Genomic DNA, 19,745 nt, shown 5'->3' with positions numbered 1-19,745 from the left:
AAAGTCGAACGCCCATGTCAATGGCATGACTGGTGCCATTTGTATCTGTGCCGGTGCCTGTGCCATTGGTGTCATTGGGGTCATTGGTGTCATTGGTGTCATCGGAAACACCACTGACTTAGTACAGTTGACTTGAAGTCCAGATACACCCGCATGCATATTTAAAAGATCCATAATCGACTGCAGGTATATTAACGCGTCGTCCGCATACAGCGACAAAATGTGCCATCGTCGATCAGCCTGTAGGCCCCAATCCATGACCCGTTTCCGCAATCTGCACGCCATCTTCACTCTAGCCTGTCGTCTAAAATACAGCATCCGTATCCACTGTATAAAATTGGGGCGGATGCCGAACCCCGCTAGTACCGCAATAAGGTAAACCCAGCTTAAAGTATCAAATGCCTTCTCAATATCTAAGGAGGCACCCCAAGGCGTTTCCGCCTCACCCTGCACCCAGTCTAGTAGTGTAAACAGCCGGCGCAAGTTTAAACTCGTGTTGCGGCCTGGTATGAAGCCATTTTGGTGCTCATGGACCAACAGGGGAATAGCGGTAACTAGTCTATTCGCTAGTAATTCCCAGAGGACCTTATAGTCGACATTTAGCATTGACAGGGGGCAATAGGAGGCCATTTGGAGAAGGTCTCGGCCCAGTTTAGGCAGGACCACCAGTGTCGCTTCTCTTAAAATGGGCGGTAGCATGCCCGTCTCGTAGGCCTGAGTGTACACCTTGGCCAGCCTAGGCGCTAGTTGCGCGGAGAAAGTAGAATAAAATTCCGCTGGCCACCCATCCATTCCTGGTGTTTTGCCCATTGCCAATTATCCAGTTGCGTCTGTGATCTTATCGAGAGCAATGGGGTCTTCTAAGGCATCAAAGTGGGCTGGCATAATCTGTGGGAGTTGTATCCTCATGAGAAAATCCTGAATGGAGGTGGGGTCCTGCGGGCCATGGCCGCATTGACAATGCTGTGCAGTATTTATAAAATGATTGGTTAATGGCATCCTGCATGTTCACTAAGGTCCCAGCAGATGTGTATATGGCAGTGATAGGGGGTTGAGCAGTGTCGGATCGCAGTAGCCATGCAAGTAGCCTTCCCGCTTTGTCGCCCACCCTATGTCTACATGCCAGGTACATTTTATAATCTAACACACAAAGGTCATCCATTGCATTTGTATGTGCCAAGCGAGCCTGGTGCGAGTGAGGGGCCAACCTGGGGGTCGGTAGGGATACGCTGCTCTTAGCTCTGGATCTATAATTTGTGTGTGCGAAGCTCAGCGGTCAGCATTTTCCAGACGCCGTATGTAGTCTTAATGGCATGCCCTCGGAGAACAGACTTGAAGGCATCCCCCTCCATTCCTGTGGTCGAGGCAGTTCCCTCCTCCACCGTAAAATAGGATATAATGGAGTCTAGGAGGGTGGCCCAGTAAGATGAGTCGGCGAGCAGGGCGCTGGGTAAGCACCAGGTTGAGACCTCAGGGAGCTTCATATCCCAGGCCAAGTTCAATTGTAGTGGGGCATGGTCAGAAAGCGCACGTGCCAAATACTCGGCGCGTGATAGGCTGCGAAGGGCGTTATCAGAGCAGAATACCATGTCTATCAGTGTGTAAAATCGTGTAATGCTGAGTAGTGCGAGTAAGTGCATGCCTGGGGGTTCAGCCTGCACCATACATCATGGACCTGCATGTTGGATACCCATTCCGACATGTGTTGTGCCAGCTTAATAGATTGCACCCCCCAAAAGAGGGGGGTGTAAACAATCCAGGTCTAGGTCACGCACGCCATTAAAATCACCACCCCAGTACGTGGGGACCGTGGGGTCCGCAAGCAAGGATGGTGTTAGTGTTTGCAGGAAGATTGACTGGCCCGATTTCGGGCATAGAGAGAAACAAGCGCCAAGGGGGACCCATTCAGGAGTACCTCCATGATAACGAAATGGCTCTGTACGTCCACTCTGGAGTGTGTGATTTGCAGTGGGGTCCCTTGTGCAACCCACATAAGCGCTCCTCTGGTGTATCCAGAATGCACCGTACCCTTAATTGTACCCCTCCAACGTTTGCGGACCAATGAAAGTGTTTATGTAGTGAGTTGAGTCTCGTGCAGCAGCGCAAACGTGATGCTGTGGCTACGCAAGTATTGATGTACTTTGTGTCTCTTAGCGCATCCTGCCAACCCCCTTACATTCCAAGTCAATAGGAAGTGATCCCAGGCACCATCTACTGGGTCGTAGGAAGTAAGCGTGGTGTGCGGCATACCACTGACGAATAGTCTCCACCCCCCCCCCCTTGTATACCACTGCCCCTGCATAATATGATTCAGGTAGAGCCAATTCTCAGACCCCATTGATTGCAGACATACAAAAAGATCAACATAATATTCAGAGGTTCCCAGCTTCCCACCCCAGGCCTGTTTGCCAACAGGCAATGGGCCATTCACACTAAATTGATGAACAAATAAAACCAAATATAACATATAACAAATAAGAACAAATGATGTGCTATATCAGCTATTTATCGCTCGTTGGAGAGGGTATTGCAGAGTTGGCGTACAGCGTCCTTGCTGCCTCCCGTGATTCAGCCTGTCATCCAGCAGGCGTGCGTAAGCAGTCCGGCCGCTGCAGTTGAAGACATCGTGAAGCTCAGAAAAGTCAACCCAATGCATTTGCAGTTTGTGGAGTGATGGCCGGGCTGCCCCCGACAACACCTTGAGATGTGCGGCCGTGATGTGCAACTTTCGGTTTGTGGTCATATCAGAGTCTGAGTCCTGTCTAGGAGAAGAATCGGGGGATCCCATGTGTCCCGCCATCTTGATGGCTTGTGCCCGCTCCTGAACCGCTTGCGCTTTTGTTGGGTGGGGTGGTTGACCTCTGTTTCGGCCCCTGCGTGAGTCAACTAATGTCAATGGTTTAGAGGGACCCATCAATAGTACGGGAGGCTCATGTGCCAGGCCCTGTTGATAGATCCAGGCCCATGCCTCTTCATGTGTACTGCAGACGACTGTGCCCTCCATGTAACGAATGCGAAGACATGCCGGGTATTGGAGGGAATATTGAACATCGTGGTCCCTCAAGCATTTCTTGACCTCCAGGTCTGAGGAGCAGCGGCGTTGCACTGCCAGAGTGTAATCTGGATAGACATGAACCGTGGTGTTATCAAATTGCCAAGGGCCCATGGCACGGGTGACTTGCAGTACGTGATCTCTGTCACAGTAGTTGAAAAATCTAGCCACCACCGGTCTAGGAAAAGTCCCCAGGCAGGGGGGCCCCCCTGCACCCTGTGTGTCCGCTCAATTGAGAGGAACTTTGACATCTTACCCTGCAGGACATCTCATAAGAGCCAGTCTTCAAGGAAGAGCTCCATGTTGGGGCCCTCCGCACGCTCTGGAAGACCCACGATGCATACATTGTTCTGGCGCGAGCACCCTTCCTGGTCTTCCATGCGTTCCTTAAGGAAGTCCACCTCTTGTTGGAGGGATTGCAGTTGGGTGGTTGCCTCATTTACCGTGGGCTACATCGACGCCAGCGTAGACTCGGTTTCTTCCACTCAACCCTTTAGTTTCTAGTTGTCCTCCTGCAGGTGCCCCTTATCGATGCTAAGGGAGTCAATATTTGTCCCCAGAGTGGTTTTAATGTCGATTATTGCTGCTAGCAGTTCATCAAAGCGATGCGAGTGATCACTATGGTCTCCCTGGGCGGATGGCCATGAGGGGTCTGCACTCCCAGCTCCCGAGGGTTCTGGCTCCACTTCCGTAGGTTGTGTCAAGGCCTCTCTACTCTGGCTTTGCTCATTGCGCCCCCTGCGAGAGGCTGTAGGCCAGATGCTGATCTATGCGTCCCGCAAAAGATCAGGGATTACCAGGGATTTTGAGGCGGTGCCTCCGTGAGGCGCAAAGATGGAGCACAAGATTGAGCAGTGAGGGTGTCTCAGGTAACTGGATTGGGATTATGTGCCTTATCAGGTTTAGGGCGTCTCGCGTTGCAGGTCCCCACAGCGGCAGCAGTATTTCAGCAGAGTTACCATGGTGTTCTTCACTCTATGAATTTGGTGTAAGGGCCCAGGTTGTAAGGTTCATGTATTTGGGAGTGTGTTGGCAATTCTATCTGGGCTCCCAGGTCTCACCCCACTCTTGACACAGGTAATCCTCACATGTATCCTCCTGCGATCCCCAGCGAGATACCCAGTGCGTAGCCAGGTGTGTTTGGGAGCCTTATCCCAATTTGCCTCTCTCACACCAGGAGCAAAGAGGGGGGGCCCCAGGGGCTCAGGCTCACACTCACCACTTCCAAGGGGGTGGCTGACTAGGTCGATAGGCCCTCGTTGGCCCCAGGGCTCCCCCGATCTCAGGGAGGGCCGCCACAAGTACCGGCTGTAGCTTCAGGCGGACCCATGTCTCCACCGCTCGTCCCAAGATGGCGTCTCTGATTTTATGGCCCACCACAAGCTGGGGACCCCGGATACCTTGGGCCCGATTCACAGAACTAACTTAAGACAAAATCCTAAACTTACTACCATTTTGGTATTCACAGAATGCACTTACTGCTTTTGGTATTCACAGAATGCACTTACTACTTTTGGTATTCACAGAATGGATTTACGACTACTAACTTTACGTCCGCACTCGGGCTGGAAATTCCGGCCCGGAGGCGGAGCTTCCGGCCCGGAGGCGGAGCTTCCGGCCCGGAAGCAGAGCTTCCAGCCCAGAGGCGGGGCTTCCGGGCCGGAGGCGGAGCTTCCGGCCCAGAGGTGGAGATTTTGGCCATGGCTAAATCTCTGTCACTGGCCAGAATCCCCACCTCCGGGCCGGAAGCTCCGCCTCCGGGCCGGAATTTCCGGCCCAAGTGCGGACGTAAAGTTAGTAGTCGTAAATCCATTCTGTGAATACCACAAGTAGTAAGTGCATTCTGTGAATACCAAAAGTAGTAAGTTTAGGATTTTGTCTTAAGTTAATTCTGTGAATCGGGCCCCTTGTCTCAGGCCCCAGTGTCCCAGCGGTGAGAACAGGAGAAGCAGGGCCCACGCGCCGGCCAATCGTGTAATGGCCCACGCCGAGCCGCTCCGTTAGCGTCCGGGATCCCCGGGTCCCGACAGTCCCAATGGTGCCTCGTCCATGTGAACAGGGATCGGAGCCCGCCAACAGCTCCGAGATCAGTGGGAGATGGTGAGGGGAACCTTCCGACATCTCCTCCGTACAGGATACTGGGCCAGGCAAGGAGGAATCAGGATTCTTTCGGCAGGCGCAGAGCGGAGCTCAAAGCTCTGCGTCATCTTGGCTATGCCCCTTTTCCATTTTAGTTAAGAAATCTTTTGCAGTTATGTTATTAAATCCTGTTCCAGTTCACATGACAGGCACATAAGCATAGGAGGTAACCGATAATTCACTTTCATATAGTAAAGTGAAAATGTAAGGTATGTTTTGCCTAAAATGTGTGCCTTCAGAATATAGCCTTGTCGTCCGATATCCCGATGCAGAACTTGGAATAGGACAATCATCATATCACCCTTCTTTTCCTCATGGAAATAAAATTGGATAACATTGGCCTTTCAAAGTTTTTTCCTAAATACTAACAGGATCTCCTGAATCCTCTCTCATTTGATAGAGTTCTAAGGCATCACTCATTAATTCTTTTAAATGCAGTGGGTGTATATTAGAGTGCTTGTATATTTCTTCTGACTGTCGTTCACTGATTTTTCAGAAACTGCCCTACATTACTTTCATCTGAAACGGGGAACAACCTTTACAACGCAACTTTTACAACGCACTACACTTACAACGCATTTTTTACAACGCAACATCCACTACAACGCATTCCATTACATAGCATGACACTACAACGCATTTTTAAAAACTACCTTTACAACGCATTCCATTACATCGCATACTACCTTTACAACGCATACCATTACAACGCATAATATTACACTACACTATCCAACACTTACCCTACTGTTGCACCCCCTGGAGTTAGAATAGTAATTTTTACCCCTATACTATCCAACACTTACCCTACTGTTGCACCCCCTGGAGTTAGAATAGTAATTTTTACCCCTATACTATCCAACACTTACCCTACTGTTGCACCCCCTGGAGTTAGAATAGTAATTTTTACCCCTATACTATCCAACACTTACCCTACTGTTGCACCACCTGGAGTTAGAATAGTAATTTTTACCCCTATACTATCCAACACTTACCCTACTGTTGCACCCCCTGGAGTTAGAATAGCAATTTTTACCCCTATACTATCCAACACTTACCCTACTGTTGCACCCCCTGGAGTTAGAATAGTAATTTTTACCCCTATACTATCCAACACTTACCCTACTGTTGCACCCCCTGGAGTTAGAATAGTAATTTTTACCCCTATACTATCCAACATTTACCCTACTGTTGCACCCCCTGGAGTTAGAATAGTAATTTTTACCCCTATACTATCCAACACTTACCCTACTGTTGCACCCCCTGGAGTTAGAATAGCAATTTTTACCCCTATACTATCCAACACTTACCTTAAATGCAATTTAATATTATGCGTTGTAATGGTATGCGTTGTAAAGGTAGTATGCGATGTAATGGAATGCGTTGTAAAGGTAGTTTTTAAAAATGTGTTGTAGTGTCATGCTATGTAATGGAATGCGTTGTAGTGGATGTTGCGTTGTAAAAAATGCGTTGTAAGTGCATGCGTTGTAAAAGTGTGCGTTGTAACGACATACATCCATCTGAAACTCGTAGGTCATTGGTGGATATGAAATCATACAGTTTAAAATTGTGGTAGTGTATGTTATTCAAGCATAAATAGCATTTTGTATTTTGGAAATGCTTATCAAAAAAATCAAGTTTTTGAATCTTTTGTTGGAACTCCATTAACTAATACAACTAAAGGTCCTTCTAATTTATGCTGTACTCCCACAGTGTAAATCTTTTTGAGAAAAATCTAATGGCAGTAAAACATCCTTTCCTTTTTCCACATGCATTAGTGCTTGAGCTTGAGATTGAAAAGGTTGTAAAGGAATGTTATACCTCTGCTGGTATAGGGTAAATTTTCAAATTATTCCAAATTGCACATGAAGGTATAAAGCTATGGTCCAGTTTCCGAAGGCATAAAATAACATACAAGTTGATCTGAAAAAATATCATATCTGTTTTCCACATACGAAAAATAGCAAGTTTTCTCCAAGCTTCTACGTCTTCTTTTTCCGTTTATTTTATTTGTTTTCCATAATGTGTGTGCCTACAACAAATGCATACTTTCTTTGGAATTTCTGAAATGGTTTCGATGAGTAGCAAAATACCCAAATCACACTGTTTAATTGGATTGTCCATTGTAGTTTCTGGGTATTACATATTTTGAGACGCGTCATCTTCAGACTCGCCACCAAAGTATTTTGTTTGAATATACTCATTTATTAGCTCTAATTGTATTGTAGGCCTTTTGACATACTATAAAGTTCTTACTAGATTTCGCATACCATAGTGATGAATTGAAAGCATTTTAATGTTATGAAAAGTGGAATCAATCAATCAATCAATCACGAAATTTGTATAGCGCGCTACTCACCTGGAGGGTCTCAAGGCGCTTGGGGGATGGGGGTCCGCTACTGCTCGAACAGCCAGGTCTTGAGTTGCTTCCTGAAGGAGAGGTGGTCCTGGGTCAGGCGTAGGTGGATGGGGAGGGAGTTCCAAGTCTTGGCCGCCAGGTAGGAGAACGATCTTCCTCCCATGGTGGCTCTTCGGATGCATGGAACGGCGGCAAGGGCGTGGCTGGTCGATCGTAGCTGGCGGGTGAGGAGTCGGAACGTGATTCTCTTGCTGACGGGGAGCCAGTGCAGGTCTCTAAGGTGTCCGGAGATGTGGCTGTGTCGCGGGATGTCCAGGATGAGTCGTGCGGAGGCGTTCTGGATTCGTTGGAGTCTTTTCTGAAGTTTGGCTGTGGTTCCGGTGTAGAGGGTGTTCCCGTAGTCCAGTCGGCTGGTGACGAGTGCCTGGGTGGCCGTCTTTCTGGTTTCGGTGGGGATCCATCGGAAGACCTTTCGGAGCATGCGTGGGATGTTAAAGCATGATGATGAGACGGAGGAGTCCAGGATGAAGCCCAAGTTGCGTGCGTGGTCCGTTGGTTTGGGTGCGCTGCCCAGGGCGGGGGGCCACCAGGAGTCGTCCCAGGCAGAGGGTGAAGATCCCAGGATGAGGACTTCCGTCTTGTCTGAGTTGAGTTTCAGACGGCTGTTCATCATCCACTCGGCTACGTCTTTCATCCCTTTGTGAAGGTTGGTTCTGGCGGTGGTTGGGTCGTTGGTGAGGGAGAGGATCAGCTGGGTGTCGTCGGCATAGGAGATGATGTTGAGGTTGTGTTGGCGTGCGATGGCTGCGAGGGGGCTCATGTAGACGTTGAAGAGGGTGGGGCTGAGTGATGAGCCTTGTGGTACGCCGCAGATGACTTCGGTGGCCTCGGATCGGAACGGGGGAGGCGGACTCTCTGGGTTCTTCCGGCGAGGAACGAGATGATCCACTCTAGTGCCTTCTCTTGGATTCCGATGTTCCTTAGACGCTGTACTAGGGTGCGGTGGCAGACAGTGTCGAACGCTGCGGAGAGGTCCAGGAGGATGAGGGCCGCCGTTTCCCCGTTGTCGAGCAGGGCACGGATGTCATCAGTGGCTGCGATGAGGGCGGTCTCGGTGCTGTGGTTGGCCCGGAAGCCGGACTGCGAGTGGTCGAGGGATCCGTTTGTCTCGAGGAAGGCGGCAAGTTGTCTGTTGATGGTCTTCTCGATGACTTTGGCAGGAAAAGGGAGGAGCGAGATCGGGCGGTAGTTTTTGAGGTCAGTGGGGTCTGCTGATGGTTTCTTCAGGAGGGCGCTGAGTTCGGCATGCTTCCAGCTCTCCGGGAAGGTGGCGGTGTCGAAGGAGCAGTTGATGATGTCCCGGAGTTGGGGTGCGATGACGGAGTCGGCCTTGTTGAAGACGTGGTGGGGGCATGGGTTGGTTGGGGATCCGGAGTGGATGGTGTTCATCGTGTGGATGGTGTCTTCGGTGCTGATCGGGGTCCAGGCGCGGAGGGTGGTGGTGGGGGGGCGTCGGTTCGGTGGTTGGGTGCGTGGTCTGTGTGCCGAAGCTGTTGTGTATGTCGGCGATCTTGCTGTGGAAGAACGAGGCGAGTGAGTTGCAGAGGTCTTGTGAGGGGGTGATGTCGTTGTTTCCGGCACTGGGATTGGAGAGCTCTTTGACGATGCTGAAGAGTTCCTTGCTGTTGTGTGCGTTGTTGTCTAGTCGTTCCTTGAATGCTGTCTTCTTGGTGGTGCGGATCAGCCGGTGGTGTTTGCGGGAGGCGTGCTTGAGGGTGGTTATGTTGTCTGTAGTCGGGTCTTTGCACCAGGCTTTCTCGAGGATGCAGCAGTTCTTCTTGGAGGTCTTGAGGTCGTCGTTGAACCAGGAGGCTTTCTTGCTGCCGGGCCTGCTGGGATGGTTTTTCAGAGGTGCGAGGTCGTCGGCGCAGTTGGTGATCCACTGTGTCAGGTTGTTGGCTGCTTGGTTGGGATCCTTTGGAATTACACATATTATTAAGGCAGCCTAATCTGTGACTAACTAATATGTTAAAATGGGTATCTGTCAACTGCTTGCAAAAGTTTAATTTTACCTTGCAAATGTTATTTTTTTTAAACAGTAAGAAAGTTTTGTAGTTTTTTTCATAGATTGTGTCTCGGTCTTGCCTAATGAAATGCATTCCCATTGGTAAACAAGATGTCTACTTTCTTTTTCCTCAAAATCCTGGTTTTAAGCGCTCCATTACTTTTATCTCTAACACAACAACAGAGCCATGCATAACTTCATAGCAACGTCCTTGACTGTTTACAGATAGGACCTAATTAGTATATGTATGGTAAACTTCTGTGTAAAAGCATGGGTCACTACTGGACGTGTATCTCCACCAGCCTCCAAATATGTTACAGAGGTATAGCTGATCCAATTTATTTTGTCTCATTTATACTCTGTAAACATGCAATACTATGCTTACCATTCTCCTTTTCAGATCATCCACTTTGTCCTTTTGGAGGTGTGGGTACTTTCACTCCGATACATTTTGAGTACATTTTAATTTTTTTCTCATAATATTTTGAAGGCACTAAAATAACTTTGGTTGTACCTGTACACAAAAATACAAAAAAAGGAACAGTACTATTAGAAATGATTATACTGATGTATAACTCTAACAATAACTGTACATGTAACATGTATTTTATCAGAAATATTATGGCACTTTATTTGTATTTACCTTTAATCCAAGTAAATAGTGTTTTTCTTTCCCTAGTATTAGAAGAGTATGAAAGGAATAAGTTGTAGCTGCAAGCTTTACTTCAACTGCAGTTCTAGTATAGCAATAGAACTAATGTAAATACTGTTTGAATAAGTCTAGTAGTATTGGGCTATGTTTGGAGCCTAATTGAAATTGTAATGCAATAGCAATCTGTGTTATATCAAATTGAATTTATAACAAACCATACTATTAGTTATTTTTCTCATGTGATTAAAGTTAGTCTGTCATTTACATGTGTTTTAAACAAATCACCAAGCATATAACAGATAAATGGTGGGTTACCCTTGTAATCCTACAGTCTATTGGTGTTCATGTTTATATGACCTTAAAGTTTAGTGAAATTGCTATGGCTACGGTTTACTATGTTTAAAGTATGCAGTCTAGTATTTTTGGGAGTGAATGTTTTTCTCTAGTATTGTTTAAGCTATCTAAGCAGCATAGTCTCTTATATAACCAATCAGCCTGTCTCTTTCATAACTATAATATGTTACATAGATTGCCACTGGCCAGTGCTGTAGCCGATTACATCCATGTTTTACTGTTCAACATTCAGTCCGTTTTTCATGAAGTTGTTTAATAGTGTTCAAACATGTGTTTTAAACAAATCACCAAGTATGTAACAGATAAATGGTGGGTGACCCTTATAATCCTACAGTCTATTGGTTTACATGGTCATATGACTTTAAAGTTTAGTGAAACTGCTATAGCTACTATGTACTATGTTTAAAGTATGTAGTCGAGTATTTTCTGGGAGTGAATGTGCTTCTCTAGTATTGTTTAGGCTATCTAAGTAGCCCAGTCTCACATATAATCAATCATAACTATAATTACATCCATGTTTTACTGTTCATGATTCAGTCAGTGTTTCCTGAAGATGTTTGGTAGTGTTCAAACAAGCTGGTTCCTGTGAGGATAATTAAACAAAGTTATACCTTTTGGGCTGGATAGTATGACCAGAAAAGAGGAAATAAACATTGTTTACATATGCCAAATGTTGCGATCACATGAGTAACATCCTATCTCTTATTTCCTCACTTACTAATTGTGAGCATCCCCATTTTCAAATTGTTCAATGTGGAGGCAAGGGTATTGGTAACATTAATGGTATGCAAATTGAAATAGAGAAGAAAGCTACTTTTAAATCTTTAATGACTGTATTTTATCATGCGCATTCAATATATTCCAATATTTGCCAAAGGATAAAATGGAAGTACTTAGTTGAAATTGCTGGGATGTATGAAAAAACACACAGATATATAAACAAAATGGTGTCTACCTTCCTAGGAGATCACACAATGTCTTCCATATATCATCTCAACATTATGTTTTCCAAACCTTACCTATATTGTGCAAATGGTGTACATTTTACCACAACTGGTAATAATGTCTTTGTGAATAACATCCGCCAACTTCTACTAAACCACATCTAAATCAAAAGTACACACTTGCAATAGAAGGCTCTTCTAAGAGTCAACATAACAGGAGCATCAGCAAATATTATTATATATGGAATATTTTGAAAAAAAAAAACTTTTACCGTACCGTAGTACTCTCTAGAGACCAACACAAAAGTACTGCGGTAATCCATAAAAAAAAAAAATATATGTAAACATTTTAAAACATTATTGTTTACATATTACCACTATACTGACCTCATTAGAATTACAATTACAAGGCTTTTTTTAAAACGCATTGTTAAAGTGTACTGCAAAACACACTGAAACTGCTGTAGAAAAACAACATGGCCGCTTTCAGGTTTTGGAGAAGCACACATTAGACAATCAGATAATCCCTTGTCCTCACTATGTACCGAGGGTGTACCGCGGTGCTACCATGGCCACAGATATAGCTAAAAAAAATCATAACTTAATTTTAAATTTTTCTACTTGGCTGCACTATCCAACAGAATCATCTACACCCCTTCTATGTAATATTGCCAAATTTCACAAAACTCCAGCTGACAGTTTTGGCGCTATGCGTAATGCAAAAGTCAATGTAAAATGCATTGGATTTGACGCCTGGTTTGGGACCCCCTTTTCTCTTTGCACACTGTTGACGAAACGCTGTGAAGCTTTCAGGACTCCAACAATGAAACGCGGTCAGCAGGTTTGCAAAGTTTCGCAAACATTTGTCACACAGGTTCTTAAGGAACAAAAATCCCAAAAATCTCTATCTCCAGTTACCCTAAATATAACTACAGAATGGGTACCTCTGTAATATATCTATATATATATATATATATATATATATATATATATATATATATATATATATATATATATATATATATATATATATATATATATATATTATCTACTGGCGGTCGCCAGTAGATAGTTATAGTTAGGACTGTGTTTCCATAGGAAACCTCAAAATTCTATTTTGAATAACTTTGGCGCCGGTTGACGAATCCTCGCGAAATTTGGGGCGCTTCGTTCAGCTCCTACCCTGAAAGTCTCGGGGTGATTCGTCAAGCGGGGGCCGAGAAAAAAGGGGGGTCCCAAAACGCGTTTTCCCCATGCATTTTTCCATAGGACCTTTAGACACAGCTACAGCCCGAACGGCTGAACACAATTACTTGAAATTTGGCAGAGAGGTAGCCATAAGGTCAAGGAAGTGCCTTTCACAGGTCTGGTGTAAATCTGTTCAGTATTTCCAGAGAAATTAGCATTTAAAAGCATATCAATATCTATACGCGTGCACCGTGCGCGCTGGGTGCGGGCACCCTGCCGTGCGCGAGCGCAATTCTGATCGGTTGTTAGTTGTCGGTAAACATTCGAATCGGTCGAAACCAGGAAGTGTCGGCCGCCATTTTGTCTCTCGCAGTCTGAGGGGGTGAAAATCAAAGATGGAGAACGTTAAAATGGGGCAGAGTGGACAGTTCCTGACCCCCTAGCCTTGGTCAGGGGGTCACAGAAGGACCCCCAAGCGAAAAAAAACCCTTTTTTTTTTTTTTAAATCGCGAGGTGCGCACACCCAGCGCGCACTGCGAACCGTGGGAGCTCGGTGCGCGAAGCGCACCGAGTGCCCACAGAGCGCGCACGGTGCGCGAAGCCCACCGTGCACGCACGGTTCGCAGTGCGCGCTGGGTGCGCGCACCTCGCGATTTAAAAAAAAAATGTTTTTTTTCCCTTGGGGGACGGTGTAAAACCTGAAAAAAAAATAAAAAAATAAAAACATAACTTAGCATTTAAAAAACCGTACAAATTCACTTAAAAAACCATAGGTTTCACACACGTTATAGTTAGGAATTAGCATTTAAAAAACCTTGCAAATTCACTTAAAAAACCATAGGTTTCACACAGGTTATAGTTAGGTGGACATTTCACTTGTAAAAAAACAATGAAATTCCCCGGTTATAGTTAGTGCAGGCAACTATAACTCACGCGACCGCAATCCTCTGCTGATGACGTCAGATATCACATCACTGATGACATATGTGTCTTTCTGAAAAATAAACATTTGTAATATATGTATAGCTAAAGATTAATTGAAGAAGACATGGGTAAATAAGTGTCTAAATACAGTGATGTAATATCTGACGTCATCAGCAGAGGATTGCGGTCGCGTGAGTTATAGTTGCCTGCACTAACTATAACGGGGGAATTTCATTGGTTTTTTACGAGTGAAATGTCCACCTAACTATAACCTGTGTGAAACCTATGGTTTTTTAAGTGAATTTGCAAGGTTTTTTAAATGCTAATTCCTAACTATAACGTGTGTGAAACCTATGGTTTTTTAAGTGACTAGATATATAGATATATATATATATATTATCTACTGGCGGTCACCAGTAGATAGTTATAGTTAGGACCGAGTTTCCATAGGGAATCTGAAAATTCTATTTTGAATAACTTTGGCGCCGGTTGACGAATCCTCGCGTAATTTTCAAAACGAATGGGGCACTCTGCTCAGCTCCTACCCTGAAAGTCTCGGGGTGATTCGTCAAGCGGGGGCTGAGAAAAAAGGGGGTTCCAAAACACGTTTTCGTCATGCATTTTCCCGTAGGACCTTTAGTCGAAGGTACAGCCCGAACGGCTGAACAGAATTACTTGAAATTTGGCAAAGAGGTAGTCCTCAGGTCAGGCATGTGCCTTTTCCATATATGGTGTCAATCTGTTCAGTAGTTCCTGAGAAAATTGCAGTTAAAAGTACATAAATATCTATAAGCGCGCACCGTGCGCGCACCGTGCGCGCACCATAACGTGCGCGAGCGTAATTCTGATTGGTGGTTACATGTCAGTCAACATTCGAATCGGTCGAAATCAGGAAGTGTCGGCTGCCATTTTGTGTGTTTTGTGTGTGACAGTGAAAAAGAAAGGTGGAGAACGTGAAAAGGGGGCAGGGTAGAGAGTTCCTGACCCCCTAGCCTTTGCGCACGGTGAAAAACCTTAAAAAAAACAGAAACATTTTAAACGAGCCATTCCATATTACAGGATACAGTCAATCTATAACTATATACATAGGTAGCTTATTGTAAAATAATTATATAAAAAATATAATAAAACATACATAACTTAGCATTTAAAAAACCTTACAAATTCACTTAAAAACCATAGGTTTCACACACGTTATAGTTAGGAATTAGCATTTAAAAAACCTTGCAAATTCACTTAAAAAACCATAGGTTTCACACATGTTATAGTTAGATGGACATTTCACTCGTAAAAAACCATTGAAATTCCCCCGTTATAGTTAGTTCAGATAACTATAACTCGCGCGACCGCCACTCTATCACAAGGATGATGTCATCAGTGCTGTCATGAGTGATGCCACTGACCATGTCATGAGTGATGTAATATGTGACGTCATGAGCAGTGGATTGCGGGCGCGCGAGTTATAGTTATCTGAACTAACTATAACGGGGGAATTTCAATGGTTTTTTACGAGTGAAATGCCCAGCTAACTATAACATGTGTGAAACCTATGGTTTTTTAAGTGAATTTATATATATATATATATATATATATATATATATATATATATATATATATATATATACATATATATATATATCCTGCTCCAAGGTTTACCCCTCCGGTAGGAAGCACTCTGACTCTGGTTGCTGCTTAACGCTTTTATAGGTATGCACACAGTCCCATACATCAATATTAATCACAGCGCTGCCTTATCATGCCTGACGCGTTTCGGAGTATAGTTCAAACTCCTTCCTCAGAGGCTCCGGCAGCTCCAAACATGCGCGTGGCACCGCCCCTCTTTTAAACACCAGTTGGTGTGTCCTGAATGGACCGTTCTGCAGCGTCTTAACAAAGAGCATTCTGGGGTTTGTAGTACCAATGTCCTTTATTCCTCCGATGGTTGCTTGGGTACATCTGCTGAAAGATTGTTTTTCAGCCCGCAAATGAGCCTTGATACATGGTGGTGTGCTAAATCCTCAACTAGTGCCCCTTGAGACAGCCTCGTAAATACGAACCATCTCGGCCCCCTACAATCATGGGGTGGTGCTTCCCGGCGGCCGGGCAGCCGCCAATATATCCTGCTCCAAGGTTTACCCCTCCAGTAGGAAGCACTCTGACTCTGGTTGCTGCTTAACGCTTTTATACGTATGCACACAGTCCCGTACATCAATATTAATCACAGGGGTGCCTTATCATGCCTGATGCGTTTCGGAGTATAGTTCAAACTCCTTCCTCAGAGGCTCCGGCAGCTCCCAACATGCGCGTGGCACCGCCCCTCTTTTAAACACCAGTTGGTGTGTCCTGAATGGACCGCTCTGCAGCGTCTTAACAAAGAGCATTCTGGGGTTTGTGGTGCCAATGTCCTTTAATCCTCTGACGGTTGCGCGTGTACATCTGTTGAAAGATTGTTTTTCAGCTCGCAAATGAGCCTTGATGCATGGTGGTGTGCTAAATCCTCAACTAGTGCCCCTTGCGACAGTCTCGTAAATACGAACCATCTCGGCCCCCTACAATCATGGGGTGGTGCTTCCCGGCGGCCGGGCAGCCGCCAATATATCCTGCTCCAAGGTTTACCCCTCCAGTAGGAAGCACTCTGACTCTGGTTGCTGCTTAACGCTTTTATACGTATGCACACAGTCCCATACATCAATATTAATCACAGCGCTGCCTTATCATGCCTGACGCGTTTCGGAGTATAGTTCAAACTCCTTCCTCAGAGGCTCTGGCAGCTCCCAACATGCGCTTGGCACCGCCCCTCTTTTAAACACCAATTGGTGTGTCCTGAATGGACCACTCTGCAGCGTCTTAACAAAGAGCATTCTGGTGTTTGTATTGCCAATGTCCTTTATTCCTCTGACGGTTGCGCGTGTACATCTGTTGAAAGATTGTTTTTCAGCTCGCAAATGAGCCTTGATGCATGGTGGTGTGCTAAATCCTCAACTAGTGCCACTTGCGACAGCCTCGTAAATACGAACCATCTCGGCCCCCTACAATCATGGGGTGGTGCTTCCCGGCCGGGCAGCCGCCAATATATCCTGCTCCAAGGTTTACCCCTCCGGTAGGAAGCACTCTGACTCTGGTTGCTGCTTAACGCTTTTATAGGTATGCACACAGTCCCGTACATCAATATTAATCACAGCGCTGCCTTATCATGCCTGACGCGTTTCGGAGTATAGTTCAAACTCCTTCCTCAGAGGCTCCGGCAGCTCCCAACATGCGCGTGGCACTGCCCCTCTTTTAAACACCAGTTGGTGTGTCCTGAATGGAACGCTCTGCAGCGTCTTAACAAAGAGCCTTCTGGGGTTTGTAGTGCCAATGTCCTTTATTCCTCCGATGGTTGCGTGGGTACATCTGCTGAAAGATTGTTTTTCAGCCCGCAAATGAGCCTTGATGCATGGTGGTGTGCTAAATCCTCAACTAGTGCCCCTTGCGACAGCCTCGTAAATACGAACCATCTCGGCCCCCTACAATCATGGGGTGGTGCTTCCCGGCAGCCGGGCAGCCGCCAATATATCCTGCTCCAAGGTTTACCCCTCCGGTAGGAAGCACTCTGACTCTGGTTACTGCTTAACGCTTTTATAGGTATGCACACAGTCCCGTACATCAATATTAATCACAGTGCTGCCTTATCATGCCTGACGCGTTTCGGAGTATAGTTCAAACTCCTTCCTCAGAGGCTCCGGCAGCTCCCAACATGCGCATGGCACCGCCCCTCTTTTAAACACCAGTTGGTGTGTCCTGAATGGACCGCTCTGCAGCGTCTTAACAAAGAACATTCTGGGGTTTGTAGTGCCAATGTCCTTTATTCCTCCGATGGTTGCGCGGGTACATCTGCTGAAAGATTGTTTTTCAGCCCGCAAATGAGCCTTGATGCATGGTGGTGTGCTATATCCTCAAATAGTGCCCCTTGCGACAGCCTCGTAAATACAAACAATCTCGGCCCCCTACAATCATGGGGTGGTGCTTCCCAGCGGCCGGGCAGCCGCCAACATATCCTGCTCCAAGGTTTACCCCTCCGGTAGGAAGCACTCTGACTCTGGTTGCCGCTTAACGCTTTTGTAGGTATGCACACAGTCCTGTACATCAATATTAATCACAGCGCTGCCTTATCATGCCTGACGCGTTTTGGAGTATAGTTCAAACTCCTTTCTCAGAGGCTCCGGCAGCTCCCAACATGCGCGTGGCACCGCCCCTCTTTTGAACACCAGTTGGTGTGTCCTGAATGGACCGCTCTGCAGCGTCTTAACAAAGAGCATTCTGGGGTTTGTAGTGCCCTATGTCCTTTATTCCTCCGATGGTTGCGCGGGTACATCTGCTGAAAGATTGTTTTTCAGCCTGCAAATGAGCCTTGATGCATGGTGGTGTGCTAATTCCTCAACTAGTGCCCCTTGCGACAGCCTCGTAAATACGAACCATCTCGGCCCCCTATAATCATGGGGTGGTGCTTCCCGGCGGCTGGGCAGCCGCCAATATATCCTGCTCCAAGGTTTACCCCTCCGGTAGGAAGCACTCTGACTCTGGTTGCTGCTTAACGCTTTTATAGGTATGCACACAGTCCAGTACATCAATATTAATCACAGCGCTGCCTTATCATGCCTGACGCGTTTCGGAGTATAGTTCAAACTCCTTCCTCAGAGGCTCCGGCAGCTCCCAACATGCGCGTGGCACCGCCCCTCTTTTAAACACCAGTTGGTGTGTCCTGAATGGACCGCTCTGCAGCGTCTTAACAAAGAGCATTCTGGGGTTTGTAGTGCCAATGTCCTTTATTCCTCCGATGGTTGCGCGGGTACATCTGTGAAAGATTGTTTTTCAGACCGCAAATGAGCCTTGATGCATGGTGGTGTGCTAAATCCTCAACTAGTGCCCCTTGCGACAGCCTCGTAAATATGAACCATCTTGGCCCCCTACAATCATGGGGTGGTGCTTCCCGGCGGCCGGGCAGCCGCCAATATATCCTGCCCCAAGGTTTATCCCTCCGGTAGGAAGCACTCTGACTCTGGTTGCTGCTTAACGCTTTTATAGGTATGCACACAGTCCCGTACATCAATATTAATCACAGCGCTGCCTTATCATGCCTGACGCGTTTCGGAGTATAGTTCAAACTCCTTCCTCAGAGGCTCCGGCAGCTCCCAACATGCGAGTGGCACCGCCCCTCTTTTAAACACCAGTTGGTGTGTCCTGAATGGACCGCTCTGCAGCGTCTTAACAAAGAGCATTCTGGGGTTTGTAGTGCCAATGTCCTTTATTCCTCCGATGGTTGCGCGGGTACATCTGTGAAAGATTGTTTTTCAGACCGCAAATGAGCCTTGATGCATGGTGGTGTGCTAAATCCTCAACTAGTGCCCCTTGCGACAGCCTCGTAAATATGAACCATCTCGCCCCCTACAATCATGGGGTGGTGCTTCCCGGCGGCCGGGCAGCCGCCAATATATCCTGCCCCAAGGTTTATCCCTCCGGTAGGAAGCACTCTGACTCTGGTTGCTGCTTAATGCTTTTATAGGTATGCACACAGTCCCGTACATCAATATTAATCACAGCGCTGCCTTATCATGCCTGACGCGTTTCGGAGTATAGTTCAAACTCCTTCCTCAGAGGCTCCGGCAGCTCCCAACATGCGCGTGGCACCGCCCCTCTTTTAAACACCAGTTGGTGTGTCCTGAATGGACCGCTCTGCAGCGTCTTAACAAAGAGCATTCTGGGGTTTGTAGTGCCAATGTCCTTTATTCCTCCGATGGTTGCGCGGGTACATCTGCTGCAAGATTGTTTTTCAGCCCGCAAATGAGCCTTGATGCATGGTGGTGTGTTAAATCCTCAACTAGTGCCCCTTGCGACAGCCTCGTAAATATGAACCATCTCGGCCCCTATAATCATGGGGTGGTGCTTCCCGGCGGCCGGGCAGCCGCCAATATATTCTGCTCCAAGGTTTACCCCTCCGGTAGGAAGCACTCTGACTCTGGTTGCTGCTTAACGCTTTTATAGGTATGCACACAGTCCTGTACATCAATATTAATCACAGCGCTGCCTTA

This window comes from Triturus cristatus, chromosome 5_1, assembly GCF_964204655.1.
Source record: "Triturus cristatus chromosome 5_1, aTriCri1.1, whole genome shotgun sequence".
NCBI classification, from domain to species: Eukaryota; Metazoa; Chordata; class Amphibia; order Caudata; family Salamandridae; genus Triturus; species Triturus cristatus.
The sequence above is the reverse complement of the archived record's forward strand: the minus strand, read 5'-3'. Positions refer to the sequence as shown.